The sequence below is a fragment of the Lampetra fluviatilis genome, chromosome 10, assembly GCF_964198595.1.
Source record: "Lampetra fluviatilis chromosome 10, kcLamFluv1.1, whole genome shotgun sequence".
NCBI lineage: Eukaryota > Metazoa > Chordata > Hyperoartia > Petromyzontiformes > Petromyzontidae > Lampetra > Lampetra fluviatilis.
This window is the reverse complement of record NC_136284.1, coordinates 6930351-6937999: the sequence shown is the minus strand read 5'-3', so window position 1 is coordinate 6937999 and position 7649 is coordinate 6930351.

Sequence of the window (7649 nt, the reverse complement as noted above, 5' to 3'; positions counted from 1 at the left end):
TTGTAAACAAAATCACGCGTGCTATCAATGTCTGGAACACATGTCTAGCCTCAGGCTAATCTTATCCGACACCCAAGCGAAAACGTGGCCACCCATTCTCGACACCCCCCACCACCACCCCCACCCACAAACCCTCACTCCCTGATGTCCTCATCTCAGTTTTTGGCGACACAATGTGTGGAGTCATTGCTAAATTAGGCACGATGATGGATGGACTGCCAGGCTGGCACAGCTGGGGGAGAACACAAGAAACAAACAGATCGAGAGAGACAAACAGAGCAGCGAAGACTGGAAGAACACGGGATGCGCCTGCAGTAGGCCCGAACGATTAATCGATTTCAAATTGAAATCTCAATTTGAAACAATGCGATTAGCAAATAACAAAGGCTGCGATTTTTTGCGATGTGAAAACTCCTATTACTTTCTCATTGGAATTGTTTTATTTTATTTTAACTTTATTTATTAAAATTAACAGTTGTTCTATGTTTGATTGTTCTATTTCAATTAATTTTGTTTTATAAATACATGTTGGAAGCAATTCATATGTTTTCAGTTCTCATCCTTGCACTAGAATATATAGAGCAATGTTCATAATTTGATGGTATCACGTGGTAATGCTCCATCACATGTTTGAAATCTATTACACAGTGAATATTGAACTGAAGCTTGACTTAAACCATTTTTAATCGCAATATTTGTCAGAAAAATCGCAATTATATATTTACCCCAAAATCGTTCCGCCCTAGCCTACAACCGGATAATAACAACAGATGTACAACCTAGATTTGAAGCTTTCGTGACTGCAAGGATTCATATTCTTAGGTTTTTTCGGTAAAGTCACGTAGGTAAAGTCACGTAGGTAACTTTACCGAAAAAACCTAAGAAGATGTACAACCCTTGCGTCTGCTGTACATACAGGACGTGGCAACAACGATGTGCGCGTGTCTCTCCCGTGAGACGTACACGATCATGCGCGTCGTGTACATTAGTGACACGTCGTTCGTCTTGACATCATACAAACAAATGCCACATCGAGGTAAATTTGGAAGAAGAAGACGAAAAAAACGTGCCCTTGCAGGATATTATCTCGACAGATATCATTTTATGTTGCAAGCAACCTGTACAGAGCACGTGGCAGTGCTCTTATGCAACAGCGTCTGAAAAGCGGGTCAAGGCTACACACTGTTTCAGGGGCCATCCATTTAGTGGGTACGCAAAAATATGTCAAAACTTGACCCCTCGCCCCCTCTCTGTACGCACGCGGACATTTTAACCCCCCCCCACCAGCGTACGTACGCTTGACGCACCCCCCCCCCCCCCAGAATCCTATAGAACGGCCGATATTTAATTCACGCAGAAACGATCAAGGATGAATAATATTAACGTGTTTAAGCAAACAGATAGTCCACCGCGGACTATCTAACTCATTTGAAGGCCAATGTTGAGAAATAATTATTATCGAGGCTTCACCCCCCCCCCGTTTCCTATGCGCACATTGTCAGTAGACCCCCCTTCCCATACGCACGCGTACGCATTTGGGTTACCCCCCCACTCCCCCCTCCATGCGTACGTACTAAATGGATGGCCCCTAAAGCGAGGTACGATTCGTGTCGTTCTTTGGTCGTTCTTTGATGCTTAAATTAATACTATATGGTTAAGAAAGGCAGCGGGCACATTAAGTTAAACGTGGATTTAAATGTAATGTGTCAGATTGATCTGGCATATTTAAGTTGCAACGTAAAGGTGTGAAAACGACAGACCTGCAGTCACTGCTGGCCGAAAGCACCTCCACTGGAGGACACTCTAGAAAGCGCCTCTTGAGAAGAAAATTGGCCTACTCTTCCAAGCTGGTTACACGTCTTGGACGAGGTGTGGGAGGACGATATACCCTACCAAACGCGAACCTACCCCGATCGCGTGACGTGTGCCCATCCATACTGCTGGGTGGACAGAGGTGGGGTGACAGGGGTAGTGGAATTTAAGAAACTTGGCCATCGTTCCAGCTGCCGCACCAGGAGATCGAACGCGACCTCTGGATTGCAATTCCAGTGTGAGGACAACTGCACACAATGTATAGTAACAGGGCATCGGCCTTACGAGCGATGGTTTGGCTTGTGGAAAGGTTGGTGGGTGAGTGGTGGAGAGGGGCATTATTGGGTAAGGGGACGAGGTTTGGGCATGCGCACGTGCAAGTCCCCGGCCGAGTTTGGATGCTAAGCTATTCGCTCGGAAATGTTCACAATAAAATCCCCGAGGGTCTTTTGAGATAGATCCATTTTATGATCTCGTAACCTTGTCAATTATTCACGAAATTGGCGTTGACAGATTACAAAGCTTGGACCTTCTAATTAATCACCGTCGGTCCCAGTAGTATTCGGGGTTTTTCGTTTAATTATTGCGCTCCCAAAATAGTGTCCCACTCCTCCATCCACACCCTCGCCAAAGCGCGCACACGCGAGGGTGTGGATGAGCACACACAGAGAATGCGCTGAAGCTGTCGTCTTTTGCGCACTGTTGTGTGGTGGCGAGAAAGTTCAGCGAAGCGAGTTCCGAGTGTGTGGAGGAGCTGCGGTGCGAATTAAATACCACCCATGCGAAGCCCTTGGCAGGGTCCGCACAGCGGCCACGAACACCCGCCTCTTTAAACAAGTACGACGTGCAATTTAGCTGTGAATTCCAAACAGCGTTATACAAATTATAAATACGCTACGCGGTTACGGTATAATAATAACATAGCTCGCGAGATAGATTGAAGCTGTTGCATAATGCGCTGGGCATTAACATAGTTCGCCTTTCACCCAGTATGAAACAAATGATATGATGATGATGATGAAAAGCTGCGTGACTATCAATCATCATCGTTAATAATACTGATAAAGAGCCCTTTGCCAATCTACTGCTGAACTCTCTGGGCATGCAGTTGGTGTTGTCATGGCCAGGAATCAACTCGGGTAGCCGGATGCACAGCGCAAGCGAGCTCATTAACCCCGGAATCAATGCCTTTGATGAATTTGTATCCCTCGTGGCCCCGTGATCCCTCTTGACACCGTGCGCAGAATGTAAGCAAAGAATTCACTTAAATTCTGTATCCGTGCTTGGATAAGCGACCACCGCACGTTGCAGGTGGTATAGGTTGCGGAGTTAAGTTATTAGCAGCAGAGGGCAGTGCAGCACAAATCTCTTTGTTTTGCTGAAATTACACTCACTCTGCCTTCCAAATTCAACTTTCAAGTTTACGATGTTTAACACGATTGAAACGCAAGAGACCAGGATTAGTCGCATTTGCAAGAGTAACATGTGGCATTAGTCTGCCGGTAATGGGAGATGTCTGCAATGTATAGTCCAAATTTAGTCATCTGAGGGGAATTTCGAATTTGGCAAATGTGGACACTAACGCTGGCTGACAATGGCCTACTCTTGCAAATGGCATCACATTATCTTTAACGTCATTCAACTGTGGAGCAGAGTGCGAATATTATCATGGTAATTACACCCGCAGTAATAACCAGGGCGGCCGCTGGATTCGAGCCGTGCACCTCTGCAACAACGGAGGCCTTCGGCCAGCAGTGTATACATACTGTAGACAGCTTGTAAGTATGCCCGTTATTGCAATTGACAACAACCAGATGATGTCAAACTGAGAAACACAAACTTGGGCTTTTTGTAGGTTATGATGTGAGACAGGAACCACCTGCCCATCAGACCCCGAAGCCACCCACATTAAACCCTCGCACCCTCTCAGCCACACACAATAACATATGAAAGTGGAGCTCATAATAGAATGACTCATCCGCAGGAAATGGGTGCTCGATTTGCAGCGAGCATGACTGCAGTCAATGCATTGAGCAATTAGTAGAGCTATTGCCGAGATTCCAATTCGCTTCTCTGAATGAATAGCTGCAGTTTTTCTCAGTAAATAAAATCAACATTGGTTGGAAAATATATGTAGGTGTATTTTGTGCCAAGTCACCGCTGGATGAGGGCCTCCCCACACCGAGCACGTCGTTGGGGTTACAGCATTTGGTTTAGTGAAGGTGGGTAGCATAGACTTTGAAGGCATGATACAGTATAACATTGCATTTTGTTGTGCTGCCATCTCCTGACGTCGCCTCGCAGCAGCCCTCGAACATACGTGTCATATTCTTTGGGTCTTTCGGTGAAGTCACGTAGATAGGTTCAAAGAAAATAACAAAAAATGAAAAAAAAATTACGACGTTTCGACCACAGCACAAGCGATCGTCATCAGGAAGAAAAAAGAGGGGGAAGCTGCTGAGACAGACTGTATTAAAAGTTTAAAATGGGTGTAACCCACGGGTCATAAACGAAGTGGGTGGGGCTAGTGATGTTAATGTGAGAAATTAGCATGTCAATGTAAGATCGGAGGGTGACCTCCACAACGAGGGCGCGGAGGTGGCTATGTTAATGTGAGAGATGAGCATGTTAATGGGTGATCACAGAGCAGCAAAGTCGAGCTCGGCGAGCGAGGTGGCTGTGTGAGTGTGGGAAATGTAACCTGTTAATGTAAAATCAGAGAGCCGAAAATAACAACTAACATCTGAAGGTGGTAGAATGTGAACATCACAGCCAGTTATTACTTAAACTGGTTGATAAAGTCCTTCCAATGATTGCTCAGTTTATACCCATCTTCTCAATTGAAGTTGTGTCTGTATATGTGGATGGCTTCATGAACGAATCTTTGTTGATAGCCAGTGGGTTTGCAAAGTACCTTCGTCTTCGAGAAATTAATTTCGCGGGAGCCCACCGCATTAAATCAATGATCAGCCATGGCCGAGGTATTGGTCCAACCATGTTTTAGATCTGCCTTATGTTAACAAACACGGTCCGAGACATGTCGCTTAGTTTCACCAATGTAACTATTGCAGCAGATTCAGCTTAGTTTGTAGACGCCAGGGTATTGCATGTCAGGGATCATATCCTTCACAGATGGGATCAGATCACGAATTTTATGTACTGAGTTGAATCGAACCTGGATCTTGTGTTTACACATGATTTTGGAGATATTTTTGGTGACCCCTGCTATGTATGGCAAGGTGATGGTTTTGATTGGGCCCTCAGATGGTTCTTTCCCAACGGTTGGGCTGATAGCTTTACGGATTGTGTAGTCTGAATATCCATTCATCTTGAGAGCTTGGTGTACGTGTTTCAGTTCACTGGCTAGGTGATGATGGTCAAAAATACATCGTGCTCTATGGTGTAGAGTTTTGATGAGGGAATTCTTCTGGGAAGGATGGTGGTGGATAAAAAGATGTTTAATCGGTGATGATATTGTTGTTTTTTGTAACGAGGCTGTTGGTGGGATCTCTTTAAATTGTTGTATAGCTACCATCATTAAGTAGGTCCTGAATTTTGTTATTGTATGTGCTTTTGTCCATGATGACTGTGGCATTGCCCTTGTCGGCTGAGAGGATGACGATGTCATCTCTCTTTTTAAATCCTTTATATTAAGTTCACTTGCTTGCTTGCTTGCGCGCTTACGACCGTGCAAATCTTTCGGTCGTTTTTTAACCCACTTCCCGTGATCCAATCGAGCTGACATTTTGCACACAGACTCGTTGTGCGTGACAATTTATTTTCGTGAAAATTTTTTTCTAAAATTTTCCACTTTTAGGAAAAAAAAATGTCATATTTTATTTAAATACCAATGTGATAAAAATGAAACTCTTACTCAAGAAAAACAGAAATGAATAATAAAATTAAACCGATGCCACGCATATAAAGGATTTATAGTGAAAAACTTTGTTTTTACGGGTTAATTTTTTTTAATTGGGAAAGCTCAATGTGCTCATCCTTACTGATGTTGCTAATACGTGCAGTGATTTCCGATCTTGCTACGTCTGCAGTGATGTATCCCAAACCCTTAAGGGCTACGTCAACCTGGGCAATGATATCATCAACTGGGATGTGTTTAGGGGTGACTGCAAAATTCAGCCCTTTAGCTAGAACCGATTTTAGGCTGTCGGAAATTAGACTCTTACTCTGATTGATAACAATCTTGTCAACGTCTAACTTTTTAACGTGTGGATCTGGCTTCTTCTTGGAAAGGAGGTTGAACTTGTAAATCAGGTTATCTTTGTATGTAGCTGACATTGTGTCATGTATGGTAGTTCTGCTACCTTCCACTTGCATGGTGAACTGGATGGATGGGTTTTTTGCGAATTGAGATGATTTAGAAATACGGTAAGTGTATTTTTGCCTTGTGGCTGGATCACAAATGTGTCATCCACATATCTCAACCACGCAGAGGGTTTTAGTGTGTGCTTAAAGCTATTGCTTTTGTTTCAAAATCTTCCATGTACGAATTCACTATCACAGGAGACAAAGGAGAGCCCATTGCTGCTCCATCTTTTTGTTTATTGAAGTCACCTTCACACAGGAATTAGGTGTTCTTTGACAGTGTTCAGCTAGTCATGGGACATCTTTGGCTAAACCTGTGTTTGTTCACAGAGTATCGAGTAGTTTAATTGACTCGTTGACTGGAACTCTTCAACATACCAGTGTGCTGTACTAGTAACGAATTGACATGTTCTGTTTATGTGACAAACCTTACTTATTGGCTGTGTCGGGTGGTAGCGGGTTTAACGACACATCTATATATTTACTCGATCTAACCCAAAAAAAACTGTATTATGGATGATAATGGTCGTGAAAGCCTACATGCTAAAATGTGTAAGGGGGGCAGCACTTTCCCACCAACTCCGCTGCAGAGACTAATGATTGTTGCATGACAGTCAAAACCGATATTTTACATTTCAGAGCGGGAATTTAACAACATTAGATCCGACTTGATGTGGGGTTTTCATACCTGTAAACCCATATGGGTTATCCGTATTCTTGTGCAGTGACGTTAAGGGTGTCACTATGGTGTTAGCGCCAGGCACTGTCATAAGAGTGCTACTGTGCGTCTGGGACCACTCTCTCTGGGGCCAGAGTGAGTACTGCATGCGAACGGGACCTAGAGGGGCATAGTCCTGGTGACGGCATGAGAGAGGGCAAGTCAGGACATGGTAGTCTGGGTGAACAGGTACAGATATTTTGCTGTGACGGTTTCACCTGAAGACGGAAGCTTGTGTTGCCTCCGAAACGTCGTGATTTTTATTGTTTTATTTTTATTAATTTTACCTACGTGACTTTACCGAAAGAACTAAGAGTATGAATCCTTGCAGTCACGAAAGCTTCAAATCTAGAATTAGTAAAGTAGGCCCTAGGGGTGCTTGAGGGACACGTGATGCTTGGTCGAGATCCTTCGGGAAAGGTCTCGAAGGGGGCGTGGCCGAAGGCAGAACGAGGCCACGCTCAGGAGCATAAAGGGGCAGTCCCCAGAGCGTTCTTGGCTGCTCTCTGGAATCAACCCTCGGTGCTACGTCTCTTCAATCTTCGGTCTTCGCTCAGCATCATGGGTCAGTCAGAATGTTACTGACTGACTCGGTTATGTAGTTACCCTGTTAAAGTAATCTTGTTACCCTGCTGGGGTCTAGTTAGCATTTGTACGTTTATGTAGTTAGCCCTGTTGAAGCTGTGCAATAAACGTATTGCCTCCAAGCCAAGTGTGTGCCTCCATGTTCAACACTACACTTGTGTAATGGTGTTATTGGACGAACGTACACCATCTCCGGCTAGCACCCACTGCT